This window comes from Marmota monax, unplaced genomic scaffold (genome assembly GCF_021218885.2).
Source record: "Marmota monax isolate L192 unplaced genomic scaffold, Marmota_monax_Labrador192_F-V1.1 WCK01_AAM20220418_F8-fsc00009, whole genome shotgun sequence".
Taxonomy (NCBI): domain Eukaryota; kingdom Metazoa; phylum Chordata; class Mammalia; order Rodentia; family Sciuridae; genus Marmota; species Marmota monax.
Window position 1 is genome coordinate 8,039,228 of NW_026694710.1, and position 20,159 is coordinate 8,059,386.

Below are 20,159 nucleotides of genomic sequence, written 5' to 3' on the forward strand. Positions count from 1 at the left end.
GGCTGGGTTCCATTTTACCATGTAGCATTGCTCTGTGCGGTAGATAGGTGATAAAGAATAAAGGTGTCCAGCATTTGAGGTATCACGGTGCTTCAGTAGGCCTGCTGAACTTTGTAATTCTCTGTGTAACTTGACTCCCATTAAATCCACATTAGAGTTTCTTATTTTTGTTATGAGTGGTTCAGCTTTTGCTTCAGAATCTCCCACACTTCTGTAGGCCATTCATATAACACCAGAGGAGGTTCTCCATCTATTAGGTTGCTATTTGGTAAACCCAACTATAATGAAGGCTCCTAAGGCTCCAACCTATTATATTATATATATATATATATATATATATATATATATATATATATATATACACACATACACACACACACACACATACACACACATATGTATGCATGGAATTTTTTCCCATCTTAAATTTCTTAATTCACAAACAATGTCAAAGAGAAGTATAAAATTCAAACTACAAATACATCTACCTTCCATAGCACTGTGTTAATCTAGACCTTTAAGTAAAATAAATACATGTGATTTTTAAAAATTATATATAGAATTTGTTTATAATTTATTTTTGTTTTTAACTTAAAGTGACAGAGCATTCTCTTTACATATCCATATATGAAGTTATGTTATTCTTATTAATTTCAAAATAAATATCATTTCATAATATTAATACCCAAAGGGAGAAAGGGAGTGTGGTTCTTAAGAGTTCTAGTTTGAGTGATAACTCACTTGTTGATTGCCAACTTGGCTTTTTCCATTCAAATCTAAACTAAGTCACTTGCTATCTGTGTCAATTTGGATATTTTTGTGGTACTTGTGCCTACATTTTCTTGATACATCTAAATTGTAATAATGTTTTCAGGATTAAATAGTTAATTTATTCATTCAATTTATGTATCAAATGTCTGCTTACCCTCTACTAGCTCCCAGAGAGAACTAGACACTTTAGATTCTTTGCTGAACAAAGCTGCCAAAGAAATTTTTCTATCATGAAGCTTACATTTTCCAAGAGGATACAGAAAATTAAAACTCTAATACAAAACTTACACTTTACTTAAAATTTAATACAGAAAATAAAAAATAAAAATATTAAGCTAGATAATATGTTACTATAAGTGTTATTCACAGTATGGAGTTCAGCAAAGTAGGAGGTACTAGAACTTGCCGTGGTGGGAAAAACTTCCAATTAACCTGGTGCTTAGCATAGGCATCCTAAGAAAGATGAAATGGGTAATGACTCTTCAGAGGGTGAGTTATGAGGTTCTCAAAGGGAAATGCTTACTAGATAGATGGATAGCAGTCAATGCAAAGTCTGCAGGTAGGATCCTGCATCCGTGGCCCAATGAAGAATGAAAACAATTGGCCAAACTCAGTTGGGGGGGGGGGCAAAATAGTAGAAGATAAGGTTATAGAAAAAAGAAACATAGGGAAACATAGGGAAGGTCTTTGAATAATACTGGAAACAAACAAACAAACAACAACAAAAAGAAAAAAAATTGGAACTAATTGCATGAAAGACATCATGTGGTTTACAATAAAAAAAGATTTTTTTGGTGATTTCTGTACAGTTCCATCTGAGTGGGAAATAAACATGGAAATATAAAACTAATTAGGGGGCTACTTAGAAATCCCTATAAGAATCAATGGTGGCTCAGGCCAGGATATTAGCGGCTGAAGTGGTTGATAGGTATCATATTTCATATAATTTAAAAGTCCAGAAAATAGGAGCTGTTAATGATTGTGTGGTGGGAGAAAAAGTATTTTGGCTTCAGTACTTGGGAGGATAGAGTTGCTATCAGTTGGATATGTAGATGTTGCAGAAGAAGCAGGTATAATTGAGAAAATCAGGAGTTAATTTAGATTGTTTAAGTTTCCAAAGTCTTCCTAGCATACAAGGGTAAATATTGAGAAGCGGGTCATCAATAAATATAATTCATTCTTAGAAATGGCTCTCAGGGACACAGTGGTTTAGGCTAATTTTGTTGGCTTATACAACAAGGTTTTAAAGGAGATGATTACAATGCCCCATGTACATAGAGTACTGGGTCAATTGATATAAAATTCATTACTACAACTCCAGCTTCCAACTGTATGTGCATGGCTTTGACAATAATAGGCAAGAAATTGAATGCTGGCAGTTGTAATGAGTGCCCAGACAAATGCCATGTACCACTTTATTAAATTTGATTCAGTCACATCCATTAGGACCCTTTCATGTCAAAGTGCTAGGTTTGGGTGACCAGAAAAAAAAAAAAGAATAAAAGAATAAATCACACTTGCCAGTCATTCAAACACTGGAAGAATTTTTGTGCTCTGATGGACTCCAAGTAGATCAAGAAAAAGAATCAGTTTCCTCCAGTCATAGTAAAGACTTCTCTTTGAGATTGGTGACCTCAATGTGACAAAACTATAGCTATGAAGTATTATGAAAGAGTACTCAAGAAAAGCAATTCTTACATTGACCCCCTGAGAAGAGACTTTTATCCACATCACTCCACTTGAGGTGATCAGACTTCTGTGTTGCTAAACCAAATAATAACAACTTGTTTGTCACCTTTTTTTAACATAACAGCATTATTTGGAACAATTGGTACTTTTCTGTTTAAAATAGCCTATTTGGCATCTGGAACATCCCATTCCCTTGGTTACTATTTCTTCTCAGAATCTTACTGAATCCCCAGTTTTACCTCCACTAATTGCCAAATTGCTCTTCCTTCATCTTCCCAAAAGCAGTTACAACCTTCTAAATTTTTCCTCCCAAAGCCCGTGACTTTTATCCCTTGTAGCTTTCACTGGAAAATGCATTCAGAATCCAGTCTCTTTCAGTTATAGAAGTCAAATAAGCCCCAAAGACACACCTTACAGCAAACTATTCATCATTAGCAATATTGTACTGTATAATTAAAATTTTCTAGAAGTATAAAAACTATGTTGTGTTCTTACAAGAATAATGATAATAACTAATAAATAAAGAGGGTTGGAGGAACCTTTTAGAGATGATGGATATATTTACAGCATAGATGGAGGTGATAGTTTTACCAGTGAATTATTGTCTTCAAATTTATCAAGCTATATATAATAACTCTGTAAAGAATTTTGTATATCAATCATAACTCAGTAAATTGTTTATTTCTTTTTTTAATCAATTCAGCCCTTTCTGATATGTCTCTTACTGTGGTCCAAGCAGTTACCAAATTTAGTGTAGATTTTCATAGGAGATTTTTTAAAGAGACTTCTTGCTAGTGCCCTTACTAGCCTTCCCAACAGTTTTTTTTAATTTTTTTTAGTTATGATTGGACACAATATATTTATTTTATTTATTTATTTTTATGGGGTGCTGAGGATCAAACCCAGTGCCTTGCATGTGCTAGGTGAGCACTCTACCACTGAGCCACAACTCCAGCCCCCCAACAGTTTATTTTTAATACAGCACCAAAGGGTTGCTTCAAAAATGTAAATCAAGATTTCGCTCCTTTGTTCAGACTCCACTAGCCATTCCTTGCAGATTCATGTAAGGTCCTACATAGGGGTCTCTTGTTACCCATCTGCCATTAACACCATTGTTCCCAGCCTAGGCTATTTCTATGTCTCAAATACCATAAACTCTTTCTGCATCTTAAATGTCTCAGAACATTTGTACTTGCTGTGAGACTCCCAAGAATGCTCATTTCTCCCATCACTTTCCTCCATTATCTTCTCATATGCTTTCACTCAATTATTCCTTTTTAAGACATAGAATAAGACAGCAACCCCTGGCATCGCAATACCACTTGTTTTCTTATTACTTCTTTTTTTTTCCTCTGTACCTCTTAACTCTGTGGAAAATACCATGTGTGCCTATTTTTAGTAGCTTGTCATTGCCCTCCCTCTAAAATTTAAATTCTCTGAGTGCAATCATAATAAATAACTGTTTATTCCTAATAAATAATTATTAAACTAATAAATAGTTTTTTTCATAATAAATAATTTTTCCATAATAAATAATTATTAAACTAATGAATCAAATATTCTTTGAATAATACCATTTATGTGTATTTTAACTACTCAAACAGGGTATATTTCTTTTCTAATTTTCTTCTTGGAGAAATATCCTGAAGTCTATTTTTAAGTTGAATATCCAGATGGTCAGGTAAGCTATGTGAATGTTGCATCTTCTGCCTATCCCCATGAAACTCCATGCTGGGCTATACCTAATTGACACTCTTCTAGGATTCCAAATTTTCTTCATCAATGAGGATTTAAGAATTCGATTTTATTGTGGATTCCCAATGTGATTCTGGAATATTAAAAAACAGCAGACATGACACTTAAAGTCTACATGCAATCCTGTTGCCTACATAGTGTCCATCATCATCGTTTCTGCTGTGTAGTTTACATGTACTGAGAATTCAGTACATATGATACCATGCTTCCCATGCTCCTCATGTAATTGACTTGTTTAATCCCAATGGCAGGTGTCACTTCACCTACCTATTTATCGCTTTTCCTATTTTAAGATGATAATGTACCTGAGATATTTGACTCAGACTTTTTATATTATAAATATACAACCTGAAAGTTAAGTAATAAGCACTTGTTTACACCACAAATTGACAGCACTCCAAAGAGCCTTCTGGGATGAATGGGAAAAGGCCAACCCACAGCCACCTGGGAAAAAGGGAAGCCAGCAGGAAAGGCAAATTTCACCTAACCTGACACAATTTCCAGTTCTGTGTCCTGAATTTGTCTCAAAGGTAATATTTCAACCCTAGATAAAAAGGCCAAGGTGGTAATTCATTGTATACTTCTATAACCATGTTTGGTTCACCAAATAGCTGTTTAGCCACAGCCAAGGGAAAATAGTTCTAAACACTGAGTGGCTTTTGTGATTACCCATTGTATTACTGATTGGTTATTGGCCTATAAATCAGGAGATTAGGGGCCTGGTGTCACCCTGTAAGGTTCATCTCCATTTCTTTTGCATTTTGACCTGCTGCCATACTTTTCAAACACAGGGATGTGAGGTCGATAAGCACTACAAGGATACTTAACAGAACCATCAAGTAAATACAAGCAACATTTAAGACATAACTGCAAGAGGTGTTTGCTATGAAACATAAAGTGAATCATCAGTATTCCACAGCTCACACAGTGTCGAACATTCTCCTAATGAAAGCATGCCATAAGATATGCAAGGTTAAATTTCTTTTGCAAGGGAAACTAAGTTGCCTTGCTCAATTTGAGGAAGAACAAAAGTGAGAGTCATCTGTCTGCTGATAAGGTCAGCACCTGGCATCATTCCTACACAGTCTCTTTCAGGAAATCATTAATTGCCATAAAGGCAAAACCAAATGGCCACAGCGAGAAAATAAACAGGATTGTATTCAAGGCATTAGTCACAACTGTCCACAAAATGCTGACATTAGTATAAGTAAACCGTACGCTTCTTAATGGGCCAAAGTTACTCCTAATTTTATTTGTCCAAAAGTCTGGTATCATTCTGGGACTCTGACTAAACAATAATTTTGTGAAAAAATTAAAATGCTTTAATGCTTTCTATTTAATTTTACCCTCTTCAAAAGGACTGAAAAAAGCCAAATATCTCAATTCATTGACTTATTCATGAAATTTACTAGCTTTTTTATTAGGAGTTTTGGCTTCATAGAAGTATACCTGTGTGATTTGATGATTTTTGCATTTTTATGCCATGCATGCAATTAAGACTAGAAATAAGCTTCGATCCTATTATAACTGAAAGCCACGTTTTTGTCACAATCAACACCTGACTGTAAAAAATAAAGGGATAGCTATTTTTTTAATATAATTTCATGCTAATTATAGGAAAGTAATAGACAATCTCATATGACACACAGGTGAAGATAAGAAACCTCTTGACTGATATTGTACTTGCATAATTTTCATCAAACTGGGCTTGGAGACTTGGTCCTGCAAGTTAGAAACCTGGAGTTGTTATCTTTCAGGGATGTGCTATTTTAATAAAAATTATAACACAAGTCAGAAATTCCAATTATGAAGTTGGAGGAGGAAGTAAAATGTCAAATCAACTGTACATTTGCATCAGCATGTTCAGCATATTTACTCTTCATAACAAAAAATAATGTTAAGAATTCAATATCTCAGAAAGTTTTTGATGCATTCAGAATCTTGACCAGAGTTATTAAATTTATGATTCAAATGTCAGAGTGCTGAATTCTAGTAGCCGCATGCTGTCTTCTAGACAAATAGACCTGGTGGGTGGGAGGTATTCACGGAGTCCAATAGTATATTCAAGTCAGTTTAATATTCAAAGTTGCCCTTTTCTATTTTACCTAGACTAACTGCAGCCTTCCATTTACATGCTGTTTCTCCTGCTGAAGTAAATATTACTAGTGATCAAATTGTCATGCCTTATACTCCTACCAAAGATAGCGTTCCTGAATGACTGTTAGTTTATTTTCTGTTACTGTGACAGAATACCTGAGACAATCAACTTATGATGATGAACACTTAATTTGGGCTTACAGTTTTATGTGTTTCAGTCCATAGTCAGTTGGCCTTCCTTCTTTTAGTCCTTTGGCTTAAAGAAATACTTCAGGATAGTAGTATGTGGTGGAGAGTGTTGCTTACAGTATGGCAGCAAGGAACAGAGTAGTGTTCCAATAGCACCATTGGGGCATGCCCCCATGACCTAACTTCCTCCCACTAGACCCACCCTTTGAAAGTTGTATCACCTTTCAATAGCACCAAGCAAGGAACTAAGCCTTTAAACATGGGCTTTGGGGAAACATTCCAGATCCTAACTATAGCAGTTAACTTGTTTCAAGTTCTGTATTTCTATATTTCTTTGGTTCCATAGCTATCTGGTTGCTGTTTCTTTAGCATTCCTTCATTCAAAAATTGATTTTTAAACATTTATTAGCATAAAAATAACTTTGTCCTAGGAATATATTGTTAACCCTAGGCATCACAGAAACAATTCTTGCCTTCATAAAATACAATTTTTAAGATAGAAAATAAAAATTAAATATATTATTAAAATAAATAACACAATATTTGGTTGGAAAAATGTCTGGCATTTAGGAACTTTATGAAAGTTGTCTCAAACATTCACATAGAGAGATATGCATAAATTATTTTTTCTATTACCAATGGTCCCCTCTATATGCTTATGAATTTTTTTCTTTCCACATTTTTTATTGGTGCATTATAGTTGTACATAATGATGGGGCTTGTTGTTACATATTTGTACATGCACACAGTATAACAATATAATTTGGGCTATATCATTCCCAAGACCTTACCCCCCTCACCCTTTGGTCCCTTTCCTGTACTGATTTCCCATTGATTTTCATGAGATCCACTCCATCTTTGTTTTCCTTTTTCCTCTCTACTTTCCACATATGAAAGAAAACATATGACCTTTGACCTTCTGAATAGAGTTATTTCACTTAACATAATGGTCTTGAGTTCTATATATTTTTCTGCAAATAACATGATTTCATTTTTCTTTAAGGCTCAGTAAAACTCCATTACACACACACACACATACATATATAATTTTATTTTTCCATTTATCCATTGATGGACACCTAGGCTGCTTCCATAGTGTGGCTATTGTGAATTGTGCTCTATATGGGTATGCATGTATCACTACAGTAGGATTACTTTAATTCTTTAGGATAAATCCTGAGGAGTGGTATACCTGGGTCATATGGTAGTTCCATGCCAAGTCTTTTGAGGAATCTCCATGTTGATTTCCATAGTGGTTATACTAATTTACAATCCTACTAACAGTGTAAAAGTATTCCTTTTCCTCCACATCATTTCCAGCATCTATTATTTGTATTTTTGATGACTGCCATTCTGACTGGTGCAAGAAGAAATCTCAGTGTAGTTTTGATTTGCAGTTCCCTAACTGCTAACGGTGTTCATCATTTACATGTAACGTGTGACAATTTGTATTTCTTCTTTTGATAAGTGTCTGCTTAATTTATTTATCCATTTATTAATTGGGTTATTTGGGGGTTTGGTTTTTCTTTTTAGTTCTTTAATATATTCTAGATATTAGTCCTCTCTCAGAAGAGTATCTGGAAAAGATGTTCCTCCCGTTCTATAGGCTCTCTCTTCACATTCTGGTTTCCTTTGTTATAATTTTTTGTTTAGTTTTAAAAACATTGCTTTTTTCCTTATCTTTAATTTATTTACTGTACCTCATAGATATATCCTTATTGGGTTGGACAAAACAAATGATCATATCTAACTCTATATTATACAAATATAACATATATACATATATATCAGCTATATATAAATGTAAAATAAATATTTTCCATTTATAGTACATTTTTATCAATAGAAATATATGATGTATGTATATGATGTGTGTATGTGTGTATATATAAACTAACATACCAGGTAGAAAAAAATAACTCTCTCTCAAAAAAAACAATATAAACGATATTCAGCTGATTGTAGATGGAAATGATTTTACTTGTCTAGATTCCTGTACATGAGAATAGTGCCTCAGTTTATTCTCTCCAATTTACCTCAATTTATTCTTTCCGATTGCCATCATTTCACCCCCTGAGGGCTACCTCTCAGGGAAGATTCCCAGTGAAAAATGTTGCTACCTAAGTATCTACTTAGAGTGGAGGTCTTTGGGATCTCCTAAAACCTTTATCATCCAGGTGTTATTAACTTAGTCCAAAACTGCAACATTTCAGTAATCAGAAATTTTCCTTGAATTTTATTAACATTAAATGCTTTAAAATAATACCAATGCCAATTAGCAATGATACTAGCTTTATTTCCCCCAAGGGGTTCCCAGGTAAATATAGCATATCTGGGGTGAGTTCACAGTTCAGTTCAGTCCCAGCAGGCTGCCTCGTGCCCATGATTCAGTCTTGCCTTGCCAGTTCCCCCCATCTCTACTCTTCATCAGCACTCCTAGTGTCCAGCCACCATGTAAGCTGTATGCATTTTCAGGGACCCTCATATTCACAAACTGCTTATTTTATAATATATCTATATTCATTGCAATTGTACACCATGCATGAAAATATGCATATTTTTCCAATGATAAACAGAACAAGAATATGAGTTGACATTTTAAAAATTGGTCAATACAACTCACTATCTCAACTAATATAATCACGTTAAAATTCAGTCTAACCTATAAACTTTTAAACTAATACACCTTCAAATTCCTTCCAAAATCTTCTTGATTTTAAGCAATCTTTTTTTCTGTCTGAACTTTCTTTTTTCACTCTTAACATATTAGAACTTTCTTTATGGATTTATACAATATCTACTCTATATTCATGAACACATTTTTGGAGGTCTTTGAATATTTCTGAGCTCCAAATTCTCTTTCAAATCTTATTTCTGTGCAGCCTTATATAAACTGATCATATTACACCATAAGCCTTTCCAAATTTCACTAACATTTTCTAATTTGATGAGAATATTTTGACCCAGCTGAGGCTTCTCTCAAAACACCTTAACTAACTAGTTTCTTAATGCCAGAGTATACATAGAGGTCTCATTCCCTTCTAACATTGTAACCCCATCAAGTTTTATTCATTTCTGATTCTTTTTTATAAACATGTAAACTGTGACTTAAAAATCATTCTTTTAGACCTTGTCTTAATTTTTGTATCCATTAATAAACTTCAATTTTGTTCTTCCTTGTGAGTGCACAGAACATTGAGTTACAAATTTTCAATAAGGTACCAGGTCTTTTTCTTCCTTTTCTATGTTTTTATATTGCATCCACTTTGAGAGAATTGTGATGAAATGCTTACAATACATAGAGCAGCTAAATATACTCACTCATAAATGGTGTACTCCTAAATATTACACACAAAAAATAAAGCTAAGTTTCTGCCTCATGCCATAAAAATTTGAAGTAATTCAATGTCTACAAATAGCCATAATATTCTTAGTGTATGTATGTATATGTGTGTCTATATATATTTAAAAGACTTAATTTTATATTAATCATGTTGTATTCACAGTACACATATTATCATACATAAATGTGTGTGCATAATATTTGTGTACATATTTCCAATTTAGTTATAAGCCTCTGTGGAGGAAGAAATCTGATTGCCTTTAGGTCCAATTAAAGAAAGACTTCTTCTTTATTTGAGACTACATATTTCTTTCTGAGCTATCACCATCTCTTATTTCATCTTCAAATTTGTCTGTGCATGTTATTTACTTCTCTAATGTGCATGGAATTTATATAGTTGTCCAAATGAGTAAAAGAGAAGAGATATATGAGTAGACATCTTAAAACTGATCAATACAACTCAATAGTTTAACTTTTATATAATATTCTTGTTAAAATCCAATCTAAATTATAAACTTTGAAGCAACTACAGAGTTCCAGAATCCATCAGAAATCTTCTTGACTTAAAGAATCCCAATTGTCTATCTACAATTTCTGTTTATCTTTTATAGTATGTCTCAGTTTCTTACTGGTCTTCTTAAGGAAGATAATCTACTAATTTAGCCTTAAATTACCTCATGGTGTGCAATATACTATAAACATTGTATAAAAATGTTGCTAATTAGTACATTTTAATCTACAGATATAATAAGGTTTAAAAAATGAAAATCAGAAAAAATATACAAGGAATACAATTCGACACTTAATTCTCTGTATTAAGAAAAAAATGATGCTTTTTTTCTCTCTAAAGATTGAAACAGTGTTGCCATAATAGGTGAATGTTTTATATGTTTTATTTACACTTCAATATTCTGTCTCCCACATACTTTCCACAATATTCTGTTTCTCTTGATCTGAACTGAGCTCAATAAAACATTGGGATGTGAAAAATGAGTAAAACATTCATTAAACATGCTACAGTGATATCAACACTTCCTACTAGAGGCCAGCAAAGGATGAACTGAGGCTGTGGTAACCCCAAGAATGAGTTACAGGGAGGTGGAGTGGAGGCAGGCCATGTGGAAGCAGGAGCTCTTCTGCAAAGGGAGAATTCACATGAACATTCGCTGGGCAGGGGTCAGAGAAATGGAGAACAGTCTCTGCTTTTAGTCTTTTTTTTTTTTGGCACTATCATCATATTAAAAGCAGGAAACCCCTGTGCAGAAGTCTGCTGGAGGTGCAACTGGAAATCAAGACCATTGGCTGCATGAGTCAGAGGTCAATGGTAAAATTACATTATGTTTTAAAAATATAATAAGAATATGTATCCCTGAAAAACGGTTGAAAACAATCCAATGTCTGATTTGATGACAATTTTAAATATAATCTCCCCATTCACTTTCTCCAAAGTAGTATTTGTAGTATTTTATCCTTCTAGAATTTTATACTACATAATATATAAGTATATTGTCATATACTTATATATTATATTATTATATAAGTATATATATAGGAATATATATAGTATATATTTACTGTTCAATTTAAACAGAATTAATCTTAAAAGTTCATTGGTTAATCTTCATTCATGTTATTTTGCAAACCTAAATTTAAATTTCAATTTATAAATAAATTTCAGAAAAAGAAATAGGGCATTAGAACTTCTTTAAACTGATCATATAAAAAAGTCATTTTAATAAAAAGTGTTATAACATAGGTGATATAGTAATATAGAAAAATTATGGAATTTCTTCAACTCACTACTAACTTTTATATGCCAAGTCTTTGAATGTAAATATTGAAGACAATTCAGTAATACATTAACTAAACTATTTTATGTTAAAAGATTCCAGAAAATCAAGGTTGTCAAATGGACTTCTCAGGGATTTAGTCCTATAATCTTACTATAATAGCATTGAAAAAAAAGCATTTTTGTTCTTCTCTTCACTGTTAATAAATTAATATTACCCACAGATTGAAGCCCATCAGTTTCTCCTGATTTCAAAAGTTTGTACAAGCTGGTCCCAACTAGAAGTTAAGTTTAATTTCACTTCAACCACTCACTATAAACCATTGACCAGACTCTGTGCATGTGACTTTAATCTGTCTGCTTCTTGACAACATTGTACAATTCAGAAATAATATAAATTATATATAGCAGGTTATTTTTCCAGCATTTACATTTTTTATAAAATTAAAGAGTTATTTAATTCCAAAGTCATATAATTTTCTCAAACACTTCTCAAAATAAGAGTAATTAGCTTTATAAACATTACACTTTGCTATTTCTTTTAAACTACATCCCAGAATAAATTTTTTAATGATGAAAATCATTGCATTCGTCTTTTTTTTTACTTTAACAACTTTATAAAGAAAAGAAGATCATTTACCTCACAATTTCAGAACTGAGAATCTAAACAGCATAGCAACAACTCTCTTGAGACCTCCTCTGACTGTATTACCTCATGGTGAATAGAACCACAATTTAAAAAGTGTTTGCAAGAAAGAGAGATCACATGGCAAAATGGGAAGCCAGCATAATGGGGAGGTGAAAGTCTTATGATCCCCCTTTAGTCCCTGCCTCTTAATATCCCAACCTCTTCCAAATACCACCACCCTATAAGCCAGACTCTTAACACATAAACCTCTGGAAGGCACACTCATACCATATCTTATCATAACAATCACATATTACAATTAAGTATATTCAAGACTTACTAAAAATACCTATATTTCACATATATCTATGGGGTCTGCATTTTATCACCTTTTTCAAGTGTGACTAGCTTTTATATTCATTGGTAGGATACTCCAGTGCTGGTGAAGAAATAAGGGAATCATTATTCTACAGACAGTTTGCTTTCCATTAATAAGTTAAGATACTGTATAATAGGTAAAAGTAATAAGTGGGCTGTTCCTTATTGCTTAATCATCCTAATGACTTGAATGTTCTTTGGATGCAGCTCTGTCAACACACTTTTTGAAAACTTCCATTTACTTCTCCCTTCATTCTGTTTCTGTGTGTTCATGTGAAAGTTCTTATTAAAACTAATTTGTTTTATGCACTGACAATCATGTTGAAAAGTCAGCAGGAAATATAAATCATCCAATTATTCCTATTGAGGAACCAGCATGAGAGTGTTGATAGATTTGGTGTGATGATTTGTGTGGCTTTGCATCACTGTGCAATCTGAGGGGCTTTGATAACTTGATTCAGATTCAAATCTGCTCTTCCTCCCTTTGTTCTGCAGGAGATTATTTATTCCTACACACTCGAGAATGTACAGGATGATGGGTAGAAAATACAGGAGGAAAAATGAAGATAAATTATGGTGTGGGCTTTCTGGTGGAAAAGCATCTGTTGTTGAAACAGATGAGGTTTATCAATCTGGAATAATTATCAATGCCTTTTAAAAATCAATGTCAACCAAACCACTTTTTGTGTCAGAATTTCCCCTAATCAGATTCATTAGAGATGTTAGAGTATACAAAATAATGATCATCTCTTTAATTGAAACAGCCAGGAACATAAACCATACCTCTCCACCTCTGACACAGACATCAGGGTAAAGCTGCTCATTAAAAATCTGGGGAAGTGGATAAAAATTGGTGTCATTCTCTAAAAAGTTAAAAACTCAATGTGGTACACAACTTAGAGACTTTTAATAAAACACTGTTGAAGTCCGCACAGCTGTTGCTTTGAAATGCAACATTATTTTCTGTGTTGTCTTAATGTTAGTCTTTGATAATGCATAAAGAAAACAGCCAATTTAAAACATGGGGATGTCCTTTGAGAACACAGAAAGTTGAGTGGCACACTGAGAGCAAATTAGAGGAAAGCGAATGTCACCCTAACACTCCAGATGGCACAGAGAACTTTGTCAATAGATCTGTATGATTCCCACTGGGATCAGGGGCTAAGCTGGTCCAAAGTTTCATCAAAGGAGTTGGGCACACATTTGCTTCTTAAAATATACTCTGTGTTTGAGTTTCATTCAAAGCTCTTGAATATAGAAAAGGAAAGATTCTATTCACTGACTAAGTTATATCCGGAGGAAGACAGAGCCAAATTCTGACACAGGAATTTTCAATATGCAAATCTTATTTGCATATTGGCACATAGACTCTGGCTGCTCACTAACTTAAGCAAGAAGTTCTTACTTTGATTCCTTCTATTGTAGCAATGCCCCACTGACCAGAGTTAGCACCCCATGGAACCCAGATGCCTTGTCCACTCAAAGCCTTTAAGTCCCCCTTTCTTGTTCCTCAGAACCAGGCTTTTGCACATCCTATCTAACTAACCTTAAACCTCCTTCCAGTTATCCATGAGTCAATCTCTGCACCTCGATTCTCCCAGGAGTGCATCATGCAGCTGGTGGCTACATGCTTGCAACAGTGCCCAAAGGATTTCTGGGTTTCTGGCAGGAGCTCAGACATGTGGATTAGAGTCTTTAGACATGAAAGTTGAGAATAGCAAGAAAAGAGAGGTGGGATCCTGAGCCAGAGGATGAGACCAGCTCTCTGGATATTTTCAGTTCTGTGTGGAAATCTGTCTAAACTTGTGCCTGATTTTGAGATTTCTAGTCACATACATTTGTCAGGTTAAGAAGATAAAATATGAATTTTTAATATCTGCTTCTCTTGCTTTATGACACCAAATAATGTAGATGTATGGTATGTCAATATCATTAATTCTCTATGCCTCACAAATGGTAACAAAATTGCCTTGAATGATGAGCAAGAAATTAGTAGATGGGAAAAGGTCCACAGGCTAAAGACTTGATCAATGCTGATGTGGCAGGTTTAGGTTACTGGATGTCCCTCTATTTTTGTTTCAACAACAACTTTCTTTCTGGTTAATAGTTTTATTTAAGTTGAATTGTTTACTTTTGAACACAAAATTCTTCATGATTTTCCCTCAAAGCAGTATCATTGACATTTTTTTAATTGGATTCTTTCAACAAAATTTTTACTTGGATCCCTTACTTTGCCCTCTAGTGCTGCTTCCTCCCCCTCCTCCTCCTCGTCCTCCTCCTCCTCCTCCTCCTCCTCCTCCTCCTTCTCCTCCTCCTCCTCCTCCTCCTTCTCCTCCTCTTCCTCTTCCTCCTTCCTCCTCCTCTCTCTCTCTCCCTCCCTCATATATTATTGTTCTCATTCACTGATTCTCTTCCTCAATCAAGTAAGAAATGAGGAGAACTTGATACTTTGTCCAGTTCTAGCCTTTTTTAAAAGTGATGCTCCCTGAAAAAATAAAGCAAAAAGAAGTGGTAGACACAGAAAAGAGGGAGGATGAGGAAGAATAGAAGAAGAAATAGTAGTTAATTTTATGATTTAAAGCACTTTTCTGTCTACTTTTAGCCTGAACTCTTAATATAAGACATGTTAATAACAACTGTACATTGAATTGTAATGAGATGTATCCTGATGGATATATCACTCTTCTTCCAACAAATACATGCCATGTGTGTGTGTGTGTATGTGTGTGTGAGAAAGAGAGAGAGAGTGTTTGCTGAACCCCTCATGCACTTAGGATCCGGGCTGTATCCTTTCAAATAATGAATTCTGAATTATATGTATCCTTCAAAATGTTATACCAAGGGATTTCATCCATTTATCTACTTCATAACACCTCTCATCATTAACTATATTGTTTTTGTTTTATAACTGCAATATATGACTCTTCATCTTTGCTCACATTTATATCCAAACAAATGCCATAGTGGATTTCATCTTCTTTCTTACAGTTGTTTTAAACGTAAGTGCCTTTTTCTTCCTCCTTATTCAAAACACTATCTCAACAATAGGGTTATTTGTATTGTATATTATAACTTCCCATTTTATCCTTAAAAATATGCTTATTAACCTTTCCTGAAATGTCATTTTCAAACAGACTGGTAACAAAAGTGTTTAGTATTACTTACTACGCACCCATTCGTGTCTGACTTCATCTATCCTAAGTTAAAGACAGACATCATCATTAGAGGTAGACTCAGTTAAGAATCGCCAGTGACTATCCATCTAAATGCAGTATTTTTTTCATTTACGTATTTATAATAAGCTAAATCCAAGTAATTTTGTCTGTCCTTGGACTACCAACATTTCTATCTTATCAAAGGACATATCTATCAATCATGATAGAACCTTACTACCAGGAAGATTATAAAAATTATGTGTGGATTCCCAACCTGGTTTAATTTGTTAGTCCTTACCATGCTTGCATGGTTCCTGCTATGCTACTAGCCTCTTCCGAATAACTGGAGTTTGAGATCATCTAATTTCCTGATATTCTAATTTTTTTTAGAATATTTGTTTGGTTACATTGCTTCATGACCTAAGACACCAATCACTTAACTAGATTCTTGATATTCTGTCTCAACATTTGGGTCCTCTGGAAACAAACTGTTTGAGGTGCAAGGTGGAAGCGGTACCTATGAAAATCATGAAAAGAAAACTTTTTTCTTTTTTTTTTAATTTGTTCTAATTGGTTATACATGACAGCAGAATGCAATTCAATTCATTGTACACAAATACAGCACAACTTCTCATTTCTCTAGCTAAGAGGAAAAATTTCTATGCAACCACAGTAAATTTAAAAGAAGTGAAACCAATTCTTTTATGTATGTTCTCTAACCAACATATCCTAAGATGCTTTCCTCTTCACAGTTTTCTACCATGATGTTCTTCTTCACCTTGAGCCCAGAGCAATAGAGTTAGACATCTATGGACTGAGACCTCTGAAACCCTGCACATCAAATAAACTTTTTTTCATCTAAAATGGTTCTCGTCAGGTCTTTTGGTCAAAAAAGCTTACTAAAACAATGATAAATAAATAAATAAATAAATAGGTTCACACAAAGATCTTACACTTAATTGTTCACAGAAGTCATAATCATAATGGCCAAAATCTATAATCAGTAAAAATACCCTTCAACAGATAAATGATAAAAGTTCTGTGTTACATGAATATCATGGAATACTACTTGACAACAAAAATGATTGACTATTTCATAAACACAAAGTAGATATATTTCCAGGAAGTCATATGGAGGCTGGAAAGAGGGGTATGTGATTATGAAAGGGCAAAAAAAATGTCATTCTATAAATGAAACTCTTCAGTGTTTTGACTATAGTAGCAGATGAATGAATTATATATTTTAATAAAATTATATAGAACTAAATGCACACAAAGAAGTAGAAGAACTAATGAGGAATTAGGTGCAATGGTGAGCTCCCAACATCTCAGGAGGCTGAGACAGGAGGATTACAAATTTGAGGCCAACTTCATAATTAAGGAAGATCCTCCGAAACCTAGTGAGGCAATCTCAAAAAATAAAGCCAGGTATAGTGGCATACTCCTGTAATTCTAATGGATTGGGAGGCTGAGGTAGGAGGACTACAAGTTGAAACCAGCCTCAGCAAGTCATTGATACCCAAAGCAACTTAGAGAGACCCTATCTCAAAATAAAAAATGAAAGAACTGGGGATGTAGCTCAGTAGCAAAGCATCCTTGGGATCAAGTCCCAGTACCAAAGTAAAATAAAATAATAAAAAATAAAAAACACAAGGAATGTAGCTCAGAGGTAAAATGTCCCTGGGTTCCATCTATACTAAATTATTTAATTAATATAAACAACCAATTAAAAAATAAAATTTAAAAAAGAAAGAAAAAAATGAGGAAATATGGCTACATTGATGGGTTGTGTTGATGATGGTACCCTGGCTATGGTTGCAAACAATAATTTCATGAAGTGTGTACAGGTGGAGTTATAGAATATTAATCTGTATTGTTCCTTATTACAGCATGAAAATTTAGTACGATCTCAATAAAACTTTCAATCATAAGTGATTGTAAATTTGTAAGACACCTATGCACATTTTAATCACCAGGTTTTTAAATGTGAAGTGATATAAAGTTCTGAGTTTAGAGGAATATGAAGTTTTGAGATATAATCGTATTATTTTTCTACCTATAAAAGATTACACAAAGGACTCAATTTCCATTTTTAGGGGGGTATAAATTCATGAGATGACTGCCCAAAGGTCATGTAAGATCTCTGTGAGGTTTTCCCAAAGAGACTAGAGAACCATATTTAATAACATGCTTAACTAGTAGTTCTTAGTAGGTATGACACTGAACACCAATAATACAAGGTATTCATAGGTGATAAAAGAAAAATGTTTCTGTTGCACAATTAGATGCTGAACTAAAAACAACTGCACATTTCTTTAACATAGAAATTTTAGAAAATGTTAGTATTTATTTTTAATATTCTAAGAGGGATGAAATACAAATCCTAAACAATTTGAGTCATGGTGTGTGTGTGTTTGTGTGTCTGTGTGTGTGTGCATATGTGCACACTTGCAGAATCTCTTATGACTAATATGCATTAGAATGCATTCTTGCAAGGGTGGTCTAATCAGAGTGAACAACACAGTTTCTAAGGTAACTTTAAGCATTGTACCTCAATTATTTAAGTAACTCCCTTTACCTCTTGCTAGGCACATAAAATATTTGTGGTGTTTTTTGTTTATTTGTTTATTTCATGAAAGTATAGGGGAAAATATAAAAGTTTTCCACAATTAATTTTTTAAAAAGCATGTACAAGAAATACTGCAATACATTTTAATTTTTTCCCTCAGTATGGATATTGCAGTCAATTGTTTTTTTTTTTTTGATATGGTCATATGTAGGTCAACAATTACATTAAAATAAGTTCTTATTCAAAAATAGGAAAATTCATAGAACTTCAAGAACAAGATACTATTTTTCTACTTCTGCATATTCTCATATTTTTATTTAAATTTGATAATTCATGATATTAAAATGCCTTTCTCATCTGGAGCAATTCAGTAAAACCGTGATTCCCTAAAGCCATCTTGTTCCAAGCACATTGTTATTTATTCTCATTTCACTACAGTGATTTGATTTAGCATAATGCTGATCTCACTCTATTTTTGACTCTGAACTTTACTGGAGGCATGTGTCAGCTTATTGATGAAGTGGTTATACATAAGCCCCTCTCAAATAGTCCCTGTCCTTTTTTTGTGGTCTCTTTTCAACATCACTTCCATTGGGAGCAAGGGCCCTGACTTAGCTCCATGGGTGGCTCACCAATCAGGATGCAAGTTCCGTTTCTGATGGAATGAACTATTGAAGCACGCATAGTCCCATGAAGAGAGCAAAGCTGAAGGTTCATTAATATTCAGGCTTGCTACCGATAAGAGGCTTCTCTTAAGTAAGCACATTAATCTTATCTTTTTTTATGAACATGCTTTACCAGTGACCCAAGCCAAGTACCTTCCTGTGGCCGTATCCTTTCTAGGACTCAAAAACTGCAATGCAGAGATGAAGCGTCTTCCCAACCCCAAACCCAGCTCTCCATATTTCTTCTTTATCCTAAACATTCAGCTATCATAGGTACACCTGATTGGTATGACACGAAAGTATGGGCAAGTGTGTAATGTGTACAGTGTCAAAATTTATCTTTCTCCCCAAACTAATAAATTTCTCGTTAGGCTTTCTGGGAGATAGTGTGAGAATTTCTTATTCTGAGGTTGCCATGTATTTTGGTTTGTAAAGAAATAACAAGGAAAGAGTCTATTTTAAGTCACATTATTTTGATTCTTCCCTTCTATTCACCTCTTTTTATTCACCCTTCAGTATCTACCAGCTTTTCTTCTCTTTAAAAAAAATAATAATCAATAATAATTAATCATGTGTTGCTTGAATGCTTACTCCTACATCGGATAATAATGAATCACAGAACCATCACCAATTCTAAATTAATGTAGGCTCTTACAGTGATACAAAATTCACTTAAGAATTTCCTGAACTACACTTGCAAGTGTAGGTAGGTACCTGTTATCTAGATAGAAACTAAGATATGAAATAAGGCTCAGTGACATTGTACTGAAGAAAAAGGCCACTCCTCAAGGTTACTGCAAAGTGTGGTCTTAAATGTGAGTTTCAAATTGAAAGTTAAAGCAGCCGAGACACTAAATTCCAGGCATTGATTTATCAATGACCTGATTTTCTTTTCCAGGTAAGACACTCTGTGTTAATTGTTCCAGGTTGAATACCAGTATTTTTTTTTTTTTTTGGTAATTCACCTCCCAAACAATTCTACAGGATCCTTCATGCATCATTTCTATCGGGTTCCTAATGTTTACAGCACATTATTACATTCTGATTTTACTTAGCCCTCATAAAAATTCATGAGCAAAACGGTATATATATTATTGCCCCATTTAAAAAATATAGAACTTTAATTGTTTT